General features: G+C 42.6%; 1 protein-coding gene across 15 annotated transcripts in view; it reads left to right on the top strand.

The window, feature by feature from the left end:
• The window catches only part of shank3a (SH3 and multiple ankyrin repeat domains 3a), a 1,072,328-nt gene that overhangs the window by 977,119 nt on the left and 77,768 nt on the right, over positions 1 to 17,441 (top strand). The gene's annotated exons all lie outside the window — the stretch shown is intronic.

Here is a 17,441-nt window from a genome sequence, read left to right as displayed (position 1 = left end):
AAATGAGCTGAAAAATGGCAGATGGAGTTCAATACTGACAAGTGTGAGGTATTGCACGTTGGAAGGACAAACCAAGGTAGAACATACAGGGTTAATGGTAAGGCACTGAGGAGTGCAGTGGAACAGAGGGATCTGGGAATACAGATACAAAATTCCCTAAAAATGGCGTCACAGGTAGATAGGGTCGTAAAGAGAGCTTTTGGTACATTGGCCTTTATTAATCAAAGTATTGAGTATAAGAGCTGGAATGTTATGATGAGGTTGTATAAGGCATTGGTGAGGCCGAATCTGGAGTATTGTGTTCAGTTTTGGTCACCAAATTACAGGAAGGATATAAATAAGGTTGAAAGAGTGCAGAGAAGGTTTACAAGGATGTTGCCGGGACTTGAGAAACTCAGTTACAGAGAAAGGTTGAATAGGTTAGGACTTTATTCCCTGAAGCGTAGAAGAATGAGGGGAGATTTGATAGAGGTATATAAAATTATGATGGATATAGATAGAGTGAATGCAAGCAGGCTTTTTCCACTGAGGCAAGGGGAGAAAAAAACCAGAGGACATGGGTTAAGGGTGAGGGGGGAAAAGTTTAAAGGGAACATTAGGGGGGGGCTTCTTCACACAGAGAGTGGTGGGAGTATGGAATGAGCTGCCAGACGAGGTGGTAAATGCGGGTTCTTTTTTAACATTTAAGAATAAATTGGACAGATACATGGGTGGGAGGTGTATGGAGGGATATGGTCCATGTGCAGGTCAGTGGGACTAGGCAGAAAATGGTTCAGCACAGCCAAGAAGGGTCAAAAGGCCTGTTTCTGTGCTGTAGTTTCTATGGTGTTCTATGGTAAAAGTCTCCAGAATTTACAGAAAATGGTATGAAAAACAAAAAACATGTAGTGAGCAACTGTTCTGTGGTTGAAAACACCTTGTTAATGAGAGAGGTCAGTGGAGAATGTCAAACTGGTTCAAGCTGACAGGAAATTGACAGTAACTCAAATAACCAGCAGCAGACCATGTACAGGAGATACACAATAAAGTGGCCACTGAATGTAATGTCAGTAGATCATCATGTCAGATTCATCCACAGTGAGATTTTCAACCTCACTGCCCTGAAGAAAATAAGTTTTAATTTACTCCCAGCAAAAACAGATCTTTTTAAATAAAGCAAAAATTGCTGGAGCCACTCACCAAATTGGGTAGCATCTGTGGAAAGAGAAACAGTTAACAACTCAGTTTGAAATCCTTTCATCAGAACTGGGAAAGAGAGAAAACAAGTCCATTTCAAGCTTGGTGGAGCGAGGAAAGGATGGATAGGACCAAGAGTATGTGTGTGTGTGTGTGTGTGTGTGTGTGTCTCTCTCTCTCTCTCTCTCTCTCTCACACACTCTCTCTCTCTCTCCCTGATAAAATAAAGCCAGGATTTCCCCAGATAATAAGCTGTAAAAGAGGTTGTTTGGTTGATGGAATAATAAGGGCAGTGAGGAGGGCAAACATGATTCTTTGTTCGTAAGTTCATTGTACTGTATATCCAGAATATAAATGCCATGAAAATTAGCTTTTTGCGGAAGCAGCCAGTAAATTATAGACATGATAAGCATAAATTAACATAAACAAAGTAACATAAATTATAAATAACACAGACAACAAAATAAACATAACTACAACTGTGCAAGTTGAGAGAGAGGAAAGTGAAATAGAATCCAAGGTAGAATTAGGGCTTTTAAGGTTGGGTCAGGAACACAATGGCAGTTAGGAAGAAACTATTGTTGAACCTTGAGGTGTGCATCTTCAGGGTCCTGTCTATGGCAGCATCAAGAAGAGGGCATGACCTGAATGGTGAGGGTCCTTAATGACTGATGTCACCTTCTTGATAAATTTCCTCTTGTAGATATCCTCGATGGTGGGGAAAGCTGTCTTGTGATGAAGCTGGCTGAACTCACTCTAGCCTCTTCAATTCCTGCGCTCTGGTGTTCCCCTACCTGGTCATGATGCAATCATTCAGAATTCTTCCATTGTACCTCTTAGAAGTTCATAAGCGTCTTCAATGACATGCCCAATCTCCTTAAACTTCTAAGAAAGTAATACAGTACACTGGAACGCCATATTTTAGTTGCATTTCAGAATCAGAATCGGGTTTATTATCACTGGCATGTGACGTGAAATATGTTAACTTAGCAGCAGCAGTACAATGCAATACATAATATGGAAGAAAAAAACCAAAATATTATTTATAAATAAATAAATAAATTGCAGTATACATATATTGAATAGATTAAAATTGTGCAAATAACAGAAATACTATATGTTGAAAAAGTGAGGTAGTGTCCAAGGGTTCAATCTCCATATAGGAATCAGATGGCAGAGGGGAAGAAGCTGTTCCTGAATCGCTGAGTGTGTGCCTTCAGGCTTCTGTATCTCCTACCTGATGGCAACAGCGAGAAAAGGGCATGCTCTGGGTGCTGGAGGTCCTTAAGGACGCTGCCTTTCTGAGACACCGCTCCTTGAAGATGTCCTGGGTACTTTGTAGGCTAGTGCCCAAGATGGAGCTGACTAGATTTACAACCTTCTGCAGCTTCTTTCGGTCCTGTGCAATAGCCCCCACCCCACCCCATACCAGACAGTGATGCAGCCTGTCAGAATGATCTCCATGGTACATCTAGAGAAGTTTTTGAGTGTATTTGTTGACATACCAAATCTCTTCAAACTCCTAACGAAGTATAACCACTGTCTTGCCTTCTTTATAACTGCATCGATATGCTGGCCTAGGACAGATAATTTACGATTATCATACAGGAATTTGAAGATGCTCACCCTATCCACCGCGGACCCTCAGTGAGGATTGGGGCTTGTTCACCTGACTTTCCCTTCCTAAGGTCCATAATCAGTGCAACATACACAAAATGCTGGTGGACTGCAGCAGGCCAGGCAGCATCTATAGAAAGAAGCACAGTCGATGTTTCGGGCTGGGACTCTTCGTCAGGACTAACTGAAAGAAGAGATAGTAAGAGATTTGAAAGTGGGAGGGGGAGGGGGAGATCAGAAATGATAGGAGAAGACAGGAGGATCTAAGAGGTTTTGATGATATTAAGCACAGATTGTTTTTACAACACCCCCCCCCCACCCAGCAGACGTATCTCATTCCTGTACACCAACTTGTCACCATCCGCGATACCTCCAACAACAGTGGTGTCATTGGCAAATTTGTAGACGGAATTGAAGCTACACAAAGAATAGAGCAGTGGCTAAGTAGGTAGCCACGATCTTTGTCAAGGCCACAGAAATCCCTCTTTCTTCTCTCAATAACCTGGGATAGAGCCCATCAGGCCCTGGGAACTTTGACTAATAAACAGTGCAACTGATTGTCTTAGACCTTTTTCTTGTGATTGAAGACCCTGTTGAACATCAGTAATGTAGAATATTGCAATTCCAGTTCACTGGTCCTCTGGCAAGACCGACTTGAGGGCGGGGGGGGGTGGGTGGTGGATGTGTGGCCTCCATTGTTGCACAGAGTAGGCCCTCGATGCGGTGGGATTGCCTTCCACAGCTGCCCAGGGAAGGAATTGTTGGAGCTGGTGTGGGAGAGATCTGTGGTCTGTGCGGGGATTGAAATTGTCCGTCCCACCAGTGCTGCTCTCCAGTGTTTGCTTGGTGGAAGATGAGTTGGATTGCATTTGTCTGCAACTGCGCTAGTGTGTGATGAAGATTGCTGCACCATCAATCAATCTACAGGCTATGACATTCAGGAACTTGGGCTATATATATTTGTCTTTGTATGTTTTTCTGCTACGGTAACTATATATACCGTGTGCTGTATGTGACCGTTGGCACTGTGTTCTGCACCATGACCCAGAGGAATGCTGTTTTGTTTAGCTGTATTCATGGGTATGGTTGAATGACAATTAAACTTCAATTTGAACTAGAACTTCTTCAGTAGACCAACTTGAAGCATGAGCTGGCTAATTGGCATACCCCACACTGATCTCACTATCTCCTTGTCTTTCATTTTAGTGAATAACAATGTGATGTATTTATTTTGTACCTCATTCACATCTTCTGGTTCCAGGTATAAAACTCCTCCTTTACTCTTGAGTGGTCCTAGTTACTCATGTGTTTTTACGGTATGTATAAAGTGCCTTTGGATTTTCCTCATTCTTTCTCACCAGACTATTTTCTGGCCCCTTTTGGCACTAATTCCCTGCTTGGGTTTTTTCTTGCTTTTTCCATATTCCTGATTTCAGCTTTGTAAGCTTTGTATATGCTTTCTTTTTCTTTTAGACTAAATTTACAACATCTCTTTTCATTCAAGGATCCTTCCCTCCTTTTCTTTCCTTTTCACTGGAACTTAATAGACAATAGGTGCAGGAGTAGGCCATTCGGCCCTTCGAGCCAGCACCACCATTGACTGTGATCATGGAACTTGATGGTCCTGAATTTGATTCAGCTGGTCTTTAAGTGATTCTCACATTTCGATTATGAACTTCCCCTTTAACAGTTGCTTCCAACCTATTCTCTCTGTCTCCTGCCTCATAAAGCTGTAACTTGTCTTCGCTTGTCATAGAGACGGACGCCATAGAAACAGGCCCTTTCAACCAACTTCTACTTGCCCATCAAGTTACCTACTTGATCTCGTCCCATTTCCTGTGTTTGGCCTACATCCCTCCAAATCTTTTCCATCCATGCATCTGTCAAATTATCTTCTAAATATTACAATTGTGTCTGCCCCACCACTTCCTCTGGCAATTCGTTCCATTTACCTACCGCCCTCTATATGAAAAAGTTACCCATCAGAATCACTTTCCCCTCTCACCTTAACCCCCTTAGAATTAGACTGACCTCCACCTCCCACCCACCCCCCCAGTCCTAGGATCCAGGGAATAAAGTACCTTTTTATCCATTCTGTCCTTATAACTAAGCCCTCCAGTCCCATTAATATCCTTATCAATGTTCATTTGTTTATTTATCTAATTATTTATTTATCACATGTACATCAGAATATACATTGATATGCATTGTTTGCATTTCCAACTAATGCACCTTAAGGATGTGTAGGGATTAGCCCACAATGGTCACCACACATTCTAGCACCAACATAACATGTGTGCTGAACATACCAGCAAGAAAACAAGAGCAAAACAAGCCCCTTAACTCTCATTCTCTCTCTCTCACACACACACTCACACACATACACACTTTCTCTCTCACACACACACAGACACACACACACACAGACACACACACACGCACACACTCACATTCTCACACACACACACTCACTCACTCACACACTCTCACACACACTCTCACACTCCTCTGTCCTCTGACTCCTGGACAGACCACCTCTGGGATTCCTGCCTCCAGTGGACTTGAACTCGGACTCACAGACATTGGGCCTTTGACTTCCCAAATGGACTTGCACGCGGACTTGCAGAATCAGACTTCGAACATTGAGCCCTGACTCCTGAACTCCCTATTGACTTCTGGGCTTCCATCTTTGGTACTGACCCCAGAACTCACCACTGATGACGAGTGAGATCTCAAGCTTCAAACCCCAGACCTCAAGCTCGGGATTCACTCCTGAACATTAAGTCTTAAACCCTGGTTTCACCAGCTCATTTATCTAGGGGTTGACTGGCCCTCATGCCCTCTACCTGCATGGAACTCCAATCCCAAACCCAGCAATGACTCACTGATCTGGGGGAGTGCATCAACCCTCGTCCTTGCTGGTCTGCTAGCCTAACATCCGACCGGGAATATCTTTCCTCACACGAGCAGGAATATCCTTCATCACACATCCATGTTGCTGGCCTTGGAGCAGAGAGCACAAAGCAGACTAGACAGCAGCCTGACCTCTAACTCCCCCCACATCCCTATCCCTGAACCCTAACCTGACTCTTAACTCCCTTCTCTGTCCCCAAAACCATTTCAATGAACCTAAAAACAACTAAGTCTGAGCCACAGCTTTGTCAGAGACGAAATCTTTTATGCACACTTCCCAGTATAATTACATTCTTCCCATATCCAGGTGACTAGAACTGTACACAATATTCTGGGTGCAGTAGCACCAACGTCCTGTACACCTGTTACATGACATCCCAGCTCTTGTAATCAAAAACCTGACTACTAAAGGAAAACGTCATGTCTTCTTGACCATTGTGTCTACCAATAACTCCACATTCAGAGAACATAGAACATAGAATGGTACAGCACAGTACAGGACCTTCGGCCCACAATGTTGTGCCGAACCTCAAACCCTGCCTCCCATATAAGACCCCACCTTAAATTCCTCCATATACCTGTCTAGTAGTCTCTTAAACTTCACTAGAGTATCTGCCTCCACCACTGACTCAGGCAGTGCATTCCACGCACCAACCACTCTCTGAGTAAAAATCCTTCCTCTAATATCCCCCTTGAACTTCCCACCCCTTACCTTAAAGCCATGTCCTCTTGTATTGAGCAGTGGTGCCCTGAGGAAGAGGCGCTGGCTATCCACTCTATCTATTCCTCTTATTATCTTGTACACCTCTATTTTGTCTCCTCTCATCCTCCTTCTCTCCAAAGAGTAAAGCCCTAGCTCCCTTAATCTCTGATCATAATGCATACTTTCTAAACCAGGCAGCATCCCGGTAAATCTCCTCTGTACCCTTTCCAATGCTTCCACATCCTTCCTATAGTGAGGTGACCAGAACTGGACACAGTACTCCAAGTGTGGCTTAACCAGAGTTTTATAGAGCTGCATCATTACATTGCGACTCTTAAACTCTATCCCTCGACTTATGAAAGCTAACACCCCATAAGCTTTCTTAACTACCCTATCCACCTGTGAGGCAACTTTCAGGGATCTGTGGATATGTACCCCGAGATCCCTCTGCTCCTCCACACTACCAAGTATCCTGCCATTTACTTTGTACTCTGCCTTGGAGTTTGTCCTTCCAAAGTGTACCACCTCACACTTCTCCGGGTTGAACTCCATCTGCCACTTCTCAGCCCACTTTTGCATCCTATCGATGTTTCTCTGCAATCTTTGACAATCCTCTACACTTTCTACAACACCACCAACCTTTGTGTCGTCTGCAAACTTGCCAACCCACCCTGCTACCCCGACATCCAGGTCGTTAATAAAAATCATGAAAAGTAGAGGTCCCAGAACAGATCCTTGTGGGACAACACTAGTCACAACCCTCCAATCTGAATGTACTCCCTCCACCACCACCCTCTGCCTGCTGCAGGCAAGCCAATTCTGAATCCACCTGGCCAAACTATGTACGTGTTGCCCATGTCCCTCTGTTCTATAACATTTTCCAGGGCCCTATGGTTTACTGTGTAAGTACAGCCCTTGTTTAACTTGCCAAAGTGCAACAACTAGCATTTGTATGAGTTAATTCCTTTAGCCATTCACTAACCCACTTCCCAAGCTGGTCTAGATCCCCTGGTAATCTTCGACAATCCTCTTCTCTGTCTGTGACATGACCAAGTTTGGTGTCATCAGAATCAGGTTTGTTATCACTGTCAGAAATTTGTTGTTTTGCAGTGGCAGTACAGCACAGAGACATACAATTATAAATTACAAAACAAATAAATAGTACAAAAATGGGATAATGAGGTAATATTCATGGATTTATGTTGCATTCGGAAACCTGATATTGGAGGGGAAGAAGCTGTGTCTGAACTGTTGTGGGACTTGAGGCTCTTCTGTCTCGCCCCAATGTAGTAACAAGAAGAGAACATGTCCTAGATGGTGAGAGTCCTTAATGATGGTTCTGCCTCTTGAAAATGTATTCAGTGATGGGGAGGGTTGTACCTGTGATGGAGCTGGCTGAATCTGCAGTCCTCTGCAAACTTACTACTTATGTTATTAACATTAGCTTCAAATATCTCAGTTCTGGTCAGACAAGCATTCTACTTGTGCTGTGTATATGCTTCGAAGGCTTTGGCTTTTCAGGAAATGAGTTGTAGGATACTCATGACCACAGTACACTTAGACTCAGGTCAATGGTGACAACCAGTTGATGGTGGTGTAATGAGGGATGGTAGTCACTTGTAAACAAAGGAACTCCTATAATTTTTAACAATGGGAATAAAATAATTTTCTCTTTCTTTGTCCCATCAGTGATTCATTCAATTTTTGCCTTTCAAGGCAGCATTCAATTCCTGTCAAAATCATAAGGAAGGAGGGAAGAAGCTGTGTTGCATCATTGCTTGATTTGAAATAAGACCACATACTTTTATTTTTAACTACATAAATTAATAATATTTTTATGACAGGAAACTTTGTAAATGTTTTACACAGCTTAATCAAAATGAAATTTGCAGCTCAAAAACACCTAAAACAGCTAATTTAATGTTTTCCTCTTCTAAATCCATAAGACTAGACAAAAATGAACAACTTCAATAATTACCTTTTTGCTTCTATAACTCTTAGAAATATTGATCTCAGTAATGCGTTATGAACGCAGAAGTACCACATTGCCAAAATATTCACTCCGTTTAAACCAAAAGCTTGATTCATTTCTCAAAGATAGATCTGTACATAATTAGATAAAGTTCGCAAATTTAAACAGCACATGTAAGTAAAAAAAAGACAATTGTTGAAATGTTAAATGATTTCAACTTCGCAGATGTGACAGCAGAGCTTTGAACTCAATGAATGGAAAAGACTGTGGTGCTCAGTCCAAAGCAAACAAGACACATGCACTTTTAAAACAGTTTTTGTATCTCTTATGTAATTGCTGTCTTCATATAGAAACAAAACACAATCCATCTAGCTTTAACTTTTTTAACTTAAAGCTGAAAATGTTGTAAATACTTACCTATTTCTTTCTCAGGGCAACAATAACATTTGCAATAGATTTTTTTTTCTCTTTTTCTAATCGTTTGGTTACACATGAAGTGTTCAACTAGTGTTTTACAGAACCTTTTTACAATAGTATGTTATGAAAAGCCTGATGGTAACATTTTTGATATTAATTTCGTATTATTCTGCATACTATTTTCTTAAAACTTTAAGCCTTCTCTTTCATACCAGAAATGTTAAAACCGCACCAAAGCAATGTTACCCATGGGAAGTCAAACATTTATAGACATATTATCTCTTAGTATGCCTAATCATGCTCCTCCCACTCTCTCTATTTCTGGTAAGTTTGTATTTCACACTCACTGTACAAATCCAAAATCTGTAAATGGGAAAGGGGTTACAGAAGGAAGTGGCAGTCATTTCTTTTCTCCCTTATTCTCCTAAATAACTTTTGAATTTGTGGAGTCCTCCTGACACATTAGGTTTTGCGAATTCTCTACTTTGTGAGCTGCTGTTGCCACCCGGTGTCATCTGTCTGTATAGGCCATCATCAATTCTGTGTGTAACATTTGAGGATGAGATTATTCTGTTTGTCTTGCACTTCCCAGTAAAATCCGGAAAAGTCTAAATTGTTTTGAGCATCTGTATTTGATGGTTTGCTATTGCTGTCCCAGTTGCTGTTATCCTGAAACTTTTACTGGCCTCAATCTCATCACACTTTTGGAATACTGTGATAACACTGTCTCATCAATTTTCACTTCATAATTTTTTTCCAAAAATGTACTTTATTCATAAGATTGATATAATACATAATAACAAACAAGTTATTATATTATTTTACAATATGTATATTTCAACATAGCATCAATTTTTCCTTCCCAAATATTGCATCAGTGATAAATTTGAGAGACTATTATATAAGACCAAGCCCCTCAGTGACCAATGGCAGGAAGAGCCTAAACTATGCCTTTTGTGGTTGCTGCAGTAAGTTTCAGTTTGTTCCTCAATATGTGTCCCTGTTTCTTGGAACGTGCTAGTCTGCGGCACCTAGTTATAGCTTTCACCAAGCTGATAATCTTCCAGCAGCAGTCAATGCCATTTCAATATGCATCCCTAAAAACAATCACAGAAACCTGTACTAGACAGCTGCTTGGGCAGACCTTCAACAAGGGCTACTGCATCTCTTTCCAGATGAAAAAGGCAATTGACAGTCTCATTAGCATTGCTACCACTTTGACAAGTGTGTGGATTGAGACTCCAGTCTTGTGCTTTCTGAAAGTCACCCAAAAGCCACTATAGATCTTTCTTTCTTTATTTTAGTTAGTAGGACCTGAATAGATTACAAAGAATGGCAATCCTTGACTGTATATGCTATAATGAATTGTAAGCCTCTGTCTTTTAAGAAGAATAGTCGTGCTTAGTTCTGAAATTCCTTCATTTCTATATTTCATTGGACTGGCTTCACTATCAAGGTCAGCAGTTACTGTCCTTGTGAAGTCCGAGGCGAGCCATTATCTCCAACAACCATTGTGCGTTTGGAGGAGAATTTCAGGATTTACGTGGGTCCAGTGATAGTGTAGGAATAGCGTGACATTTTCAAGCCAGTTGGCGTGCAATATGGTGGCGTACCGCTGGGCCTGCCGCCGTGTCCAATTTGGTGGTAGACACACCATTCTGAGAGGTGCTGTCAGAGCAGTTAGGTGATGTTTGTAATTGATATTTTCTTTGCAGTTTAACAATCTGCTTGTCTTTTATATTCATAGAACAATTTATTATGAAAGTTCAGTGTTCCCCTAGTGCTTATACAAAATATAGTTCTGGAAATCTCTAGAAACTTCTTTGTTCTGCATTATTTGAATAGTGACTTTCTAATTGGTTAACTCCACAAATTTGAATACAATTTTCTTTATTTTTGTAGTATAAAAGGGCGGAATCGCAAAGTTAGCTTCCTTTCTCTCTTCAGCTGATAGACCCCAAATTCTTCTGTTCCTATTTCCTTTCTTCTGTCAACTCCCAGTAAGACAACTGTGAAGCAACAAGTTTTGTACCTCTTTCCTGACTTGTAAAAGAACCTTGGATTAAAACATCACAAACCAACAGCGATCAGCTCCAATGCATTTTATAGATGGTACACCCTGCAGCCTAGGGTGCGTGATGGTCATGGGTGGGATGCCAATCAAGCAGGCTGTTATACTTTGAATGGTACCAACCTTAGTCAGTGTTGTCCAGGGAAGCTGTTGTCTTGAGCTGTGTTGATGCTGGAAAGGCTTTGGGTGTCAGGACGTGAGTTACAGGATACTGAGGGTTCTCACAGTGTTCACTGCAGCTGCTTCACTTGAGATTGTGGTCAATAGTGACGTCCATTTGATGCTGGGCTACTGTGCGGTGGTAATGTCCTCAAGTACCAAGCAGCCATTGTCTGAGCGGGCCAGAGTTAGAGTGGGCTTTGACTCATCAACACTTCAGCAAGGAGAGCATTGGCCAATTTTGTTTCTGTTACTTATTTATTTATTCTTTCTTTCTTATTTCACATTTAGAACTGTGGGGATGCCAGACAGGGTACTGGAATGTGCTTCTTCCAGGATGTAGGAAGGCAGAGAGACCTCCAGGGTCCCAGACAACTACATCTGCAAGAACTGCATGCAGCTGCAGCTTCTAGCAAACCCTGTTAAGGAGTTGGCGTTGGAACTGGTTGTTCGGGAGGCTGAGGGGTTGGTAGACAGGATATACAGAGAAGTAGTTACACCCAAGGTTCAGGACACAGGTTCCTGGGTGACTGTCAGGAGGGGGGAAAGGGGATGGCAGCCAGTGCAGAATACCCCTGTGGCCGTCCCCCTCAACAAGAGCTAGACTGCTTTGGATACTGTTGGAGGAGATGACCTCGCAGAGGAAAACCACAACAGTCAGGTCTTTGGCATGGAGTCTGCCCCTGTGGCTCAGAAGAGAGGGAGGGAGAGAAGAGGCAGGCAGAATTGATAGGGGAATTTGTTGGCTAGGAGAACAGAAAGGATGTCCTGTGAACAAACAAGATTCCCAGGTGTTTGTTGCGTTCTGGGTGCCAGATTCAGGAACATCTCAGATTGAGTCTTAAGTAGGAGGGTGAGCAGCCAGAGGCTGTGGTCCTTGTCAGTACCAACGACACGGTAGGATGGGTGACAAGGTCCTGCAAAGTGAATTCAGGGAGTTAAGTGCTAAATTACAGGACAGGACCTACACAGTTGTAATCTCAGGTTTGCTACTCATGCCACATCTTGGTGAGGCCTGAACTAGGAAGATCGTACAGTTTCACATGTGGCTAAGGAGTTGGTGCAGAAGGGAAGGACTTTAGGATTTTGGATTATTGGGCTCTCTTCCAGGGAAGGTGGGACCTGTACAGAAGGGACAGTTTGCACCTGAACTGGAGGGGACTAATACTCTAACGGGAAGGTTTGCTAATGCAGCACAGGGGAGGTTTAAACAAGAGTTGCAGGGGGATGGGAACCAGAGTGTTGGTACAGATACCAGAAAGATGTGAAGAAAGATGTTCTCAAGCCTGCGTACAAAAGAGAAACATCAAGTATGGTGGGACTAATGTTCTGAGCTGCGTATATTTTATTGCAAGGAGCATTGTAGATAAGGCAAATCAGATTAGGGCATGGATCAGCATACAGAATTATAATATTGTAGCCATCAGAGAGATTTGGTTGCAGGAAGGACAGGACTGGCAGCTCAGTGTTCTGGTGTTCGTTGTTTCAGATAGGATAGATTAGGAGGTATGAAGGGGGAAGGAGTGGCATTATTGGTCAGGGAAAATGTCACGGCAGTGCTTAGTTAGAACAGACTGGAGAGCTTGCTTAGTGAGGCTTTACAGGTATAACAAAGGTACAACTACATTAATGGAATTAAACTATAGACCACCCAACAGTCCGTGGGATTTAGAGGATAAAATTTGTAGCGAGATCGCAGGCTGTTGCAAGAAACATGACATTGTTGCAGGTGATTTTAACTTTCCATATTTGACTCAGACTCCATGCTGTAAAAGGTCTAGATGGGATAGAGTTTGTCAAATTTATTCACGAAAGTTTCCTTAATCAGTACATAGAAGTGCCAACTAGAGAGAGTGCATTATGAGATCTCCTATTGGAGACTGAGACAGGGCAGTTGACAGAAATTTGTATAGGGGAACACTTGATGATAATGCCATTAGTTTTAAGATAATTATGGAAAATGATGGGCCTGGTCCTCTGGTTGAGATTCTAAATTGGAGAAAGGCCAAGTCTGATGGTATCAAAAAGGATCTGGCAAATATGGATCGGCACAGGCTGTTTTCCGGCAAAAGTATACTTGGTAAATATGCAAAGCTGACATTTTGAGATTACATAGCTTGTTTGATCCTGTCAGAATAAAAGACAAGTATAAAAGCTTTTAAGGAGCTTTGGTTTTCGAGAGATATTGAGGCCCTTGTTAAGAAAAAGAAGGAAATGCATAGCAGGTACAGGCAGGAAGAAACAAATGAGGAACACTCACAACACGCTGGAGGAACTCAGCAGGTCGGTCAGCGTCCGTGGAAACGATCAGTCAACGTTTCGGGCCAGAACCCTTCATCAGGATTGTAGAGGGAAGGGGCAGAGGCCCTATAAAGAAGGTGGGGGGAGGGTGGGAAGGAGAAGGCTGGTAGGTTCCAGGTGAAAAACCAGTAAGGGGAAAGATAAAGGGGTGGGGGAGGTGATAGGCAGGAAAGGTGAAGAAGGAATAGGGGAAAACACAATGGGTAGTAGAAGAAGCTGGAAACATGAGGGAGATGATAGGCAGCTGGGGGAGGGGGCAGAGTGACATAGGGATAGAGGAAGGGAGGGGGAGGGAATTACCGGAAGTTGGAGGTACAGATGAGGTACTTGAGGAGTACAAGAAATGCAAGAGAACACTTAAGGAAGAAATCAGAAGGGCGAAAAGAAGATGTGGTTGCTCTAGCCGACAATGTGAAGCAGAACCCTAGGAGCATCTACAGATATATTAAAAGCAAAAGCATAGCAAGGGATAAAATTGGTCCTCTGGAAGATCTAATTGATAATCTATGTGTGTAGCCAAAAGAAATGCAGGAGATCTTAAATGGATTTTTTGTATCTGTATTTATTCGGGAAATGGACACAGAATCTGTAGGTGTGACTCAAAACAGCAGCGAGGTCATAGAGCCTATACAGATTATAGAGGAAGTGTTTCTGTCTTGAGGCAAATTAGAACAGATGAATCCCCAGGGCCCGACAATCAGTTCCCTTGGATCCTGTGGGAAGCTGGTGCAGAAACTGCAGGGGCCTTAGCAGAGATATTTAAATCTTCCTTATCCATGGACAAGGTGCCAAAGGATTGAAGGATAGCATATGTTTTCCACTGTTTCAGAAAGGCTGTAAGGATAAGCCAGGGAATTATAGGCTGGTGTGCCTAACATCAGTAGTGGAAAAGTTATTGGAAGTATTCTAAGGGACTGGATTTATAAGTATCTAGGTGACACTAAGATAGGTGGAGTTGTGGATAATGAAGTAGGTTTTCAAAGCTTGCAGAGAGATTTAGGCCAGTTAGAAGAGTGGGCTGAAAGATGGCAGATGAAGTTTAATGCTGATAAATGTGAGGTACTACATTTTGGTAGGGCTAATCAAAATAGGGCATATATGGTAAATAGTAGAACATTGAAGAATGCAGTAGAACAGAGGGATCTAGGAATAATGGTGCATAGTTCCCTGAAGGTGGAATCTCATGTGAATAGAGTGGTGAAGAAAGCTTTTGGTTTGCTGGCCTTTATAAATCAGAACATTGAGTATAGGAGTTGGAATGTAATGTTGAAATTGTACAAGGCATTGGTGAGGCCAAATTTGGAGTATTGTGTACAGTTTTGGTCACTGAATTATAGGAAAGGTGTCAACAAAATTGAGAGAGTACAGAGAAGGTTTACTAGAATGTTACCTGGGTTTCATCACCTAAGTTACAGAGTAAGGTTGAACAAGTTGGGTCTTTATTCTTTGGAGCGTAGAAGGTTGAGGGGGACTTGATGGAGGTATATAAAATTATGAGGGGGATAGATAGAGTTGACGTGGATAAGCTTTTTCCATTGAGAGTGGGGGAGATTCAAACAAGAGGACATGAGTTGAGAGTTAAAGAGCAAAAGTTTAGGGGTAACATGAGGGGGAACTTCTTTACTCAGAGAGTGGTAGCTGTGTGGAACGAGCTTCCAGCAGAAGTGGTTGAGGCAGGTTCAACGTTGGCATTTAAAGTTAAATTGGACAGCTATATAAACAGGAAAGGAATGGAGGGTTATGGGCTGAGTGCAGGTCGTTGGGACTAGGTGAGAGTAAGAGTTCGGCACGGACTAGAAGGGTCGAGATGGCCTGTTTCCGTGCTGCAATTGCTATATGGTTATATGGGCTGATTAAGGATAGTATATGGTAAGTCGTGTCTAACCAATCTTATCGAGTTTTTTGAGGAACTTACCAGGAAAGTTGATGAAGGCAAGGTACTGGATATTGTCTAAATGGACTTTAGTAAGGCATTTGACCTGGCCCTGCATTGGGAGGTTGGTCAAGTAGGTTCTGTCACTTGGCATTCAAGATGAGGTAGTAAATTGGATTAGACATTAGCTTTGCGGAAGAAGTCAGAAAGTGGTTGCCTCTCTGACACTGAGGCTCGTGATTAGTGGAGTGTCACTAGGATCGGTGCTGGGTCCCTTGTTCTTTGTCATCTACGTCAGCAATCTGGATGATGATGTGGTAAACTGGATTAGAACATTGGGGTGTAGTGGTCAGCAAGGAGGGTTATCAAAGTTTGTAGCGGCATCTGCACTAGCTGGAAAAATAGCAGATGGAATTCAATGCAGACAAGTGTGAGGTGTTGTGCTTTGGGAGGATCAACCAGGGTAGGTCAAACACAGTGAGTGGTGGAGCACCAAGGATTGCTGTGGAACAAAGGGATCTGGCAATACGGGTCCATAATTCCTTGAGAGTGGTGTCACAGGTAGATAGGGTCAGAAAGAAAGCTCCTGCCTCTTTGGCCTTCATAAATCAAAGTATTGAGTACAGGAGTTGGGATGGTATTTTGAAGTTGTATAAGACATTGGTGAGGCCTAATTTGGAGTTTTGTATGCAGTTTTGGTCGCAAAAGTTTTAAGGGAGAACTTCTTTACTCAGAGGGTGGTGAGATTGTGGAATGAGGTGTGGGTGCAAGTGGTGGACGTGGGGTCGATTTCAACATTTATCAGAAATTTAGGTAGATAAAAGGAAGGAAATGGTATGGAGGGCTATGGATCGGCTGCAGGTTGACGAGACTAGGCAGATTGGTGGTTCAGCCCTGACTAAATGGGCTGAAGGGCCTGTTTCTGTACTGTAGTGTTCTGTGACTCTATCAAGGATAGGTGCTTAGCCTCTCTTTCTTGTTGGAAGTACTCACTGTCTGACACTTTTGTGATGCCACATTTTTGTGCATTGCATGACTGAACTTTACAAAAATCAAAACTATCAAGGAAACATATTCCGAACATCTGTCCTGGATCATCAAATGTTATGATACAATTATTCATGGAATGACTAATCATCTGCAGAGATGTCAAACGATGCGAATTCCACATATGTTTGTCACAGTAACCTTGCACTCTGAGGCAGTCCTCAGAGCATTGCTTTGATATTATCTGTAGGGTGTCCGACCTTATCTATTTGTTATATGGGTTTCAGAGACATCTATTATCTTCCACTTTTAAATGTTTGTTTTTCATTTTTCTTCAAATGTACCTCTGCCACCCCACCTCCCCATATACACATTTATTCTCAGGAACTCTGAGCTGTTCTGCCAGAATCTGGGGCAATTAGCTGTCTGTTTTAATGTCTCAGTATTTCCCTACCCTTGAATCAGGCGGACTCTTCTGACGTTTGATTGTTTACAGAGCTAATATTGTCCCATGCTACTCCCACCACTGCAAAACCCAAAGCCATTCTGTTGATTGAACAGTTGCATCCAGTCAGTTGCCCAACAGCCTTTTCCCAAGCCGCTGTCAGAGTCACCACAACCCAATCTCCTCTCGAACACTTTGAAATCAGCGGAGGACATCTCCTAGTGTCAGGTCTTGTATGGCACAGATCAATTGAGTGCCACTTCTGCGGTAAGTGCTGGGGAATTGCTCTGGACTCAGTAGAACCTGTATCAGAGTACAGCAGAAAACAGTGTTGTGAATTACAGTCAGCAAGTTAGAAGCTACTGTGTTTGAGCATATGTATAAGGCATCTGACAAGGTACCCAATGCAAGACTTATTGAGAAATTAAGGAGGCATGGAATCCAAAGGGACATTGCTTTGTGGATCCAGAACTGGCTTGCCCACAGAAGGCAAAGAGTGGTTGTAGATGGGTCATATTCTGCATGGATGTCGGCGACCAGTGGTGTGCCTCAGGGACCTGTTCTGGGACCCCTACTCTTCGTGATTTTTATAGGTGACCTGGATGAAGAAATGGAGGGATGGGTTAGTAAAGTTGCTGATGACACAATGGTTGGGGGTGTTGTGGACAGTGTGGAGGGCTGTCAGAGGTTACAGCGAGACATTGATAAGATGCAAAAATGGGCTGAGAAGTGGCAGATGGAGTTCAACCCGGATAAGTATGAGGTGGTTCATTTTGGTAGGTCAAATATGGTGGCAGAATATAACAT

The sequence above is a fragment of the Mobula birostris genome, chromosome 23 (genome assembly GCF_030028105.1).
Source record: "Mobula birostris isolate sMobBir1 chromosome 23, sMobBir1.hap1, whole genome shotgun sequence".
In the NCBI taxonomy this organism is placed as follows: Eukaryota; Metazoa; Chordata; class Chondrichthyes; order Myliobatiformes; family Myliobatidae; genus Mobula; species Mobula birostris.
This window is presented reverse-complemented; position numbering and strand designations above follow the sequence as displayed.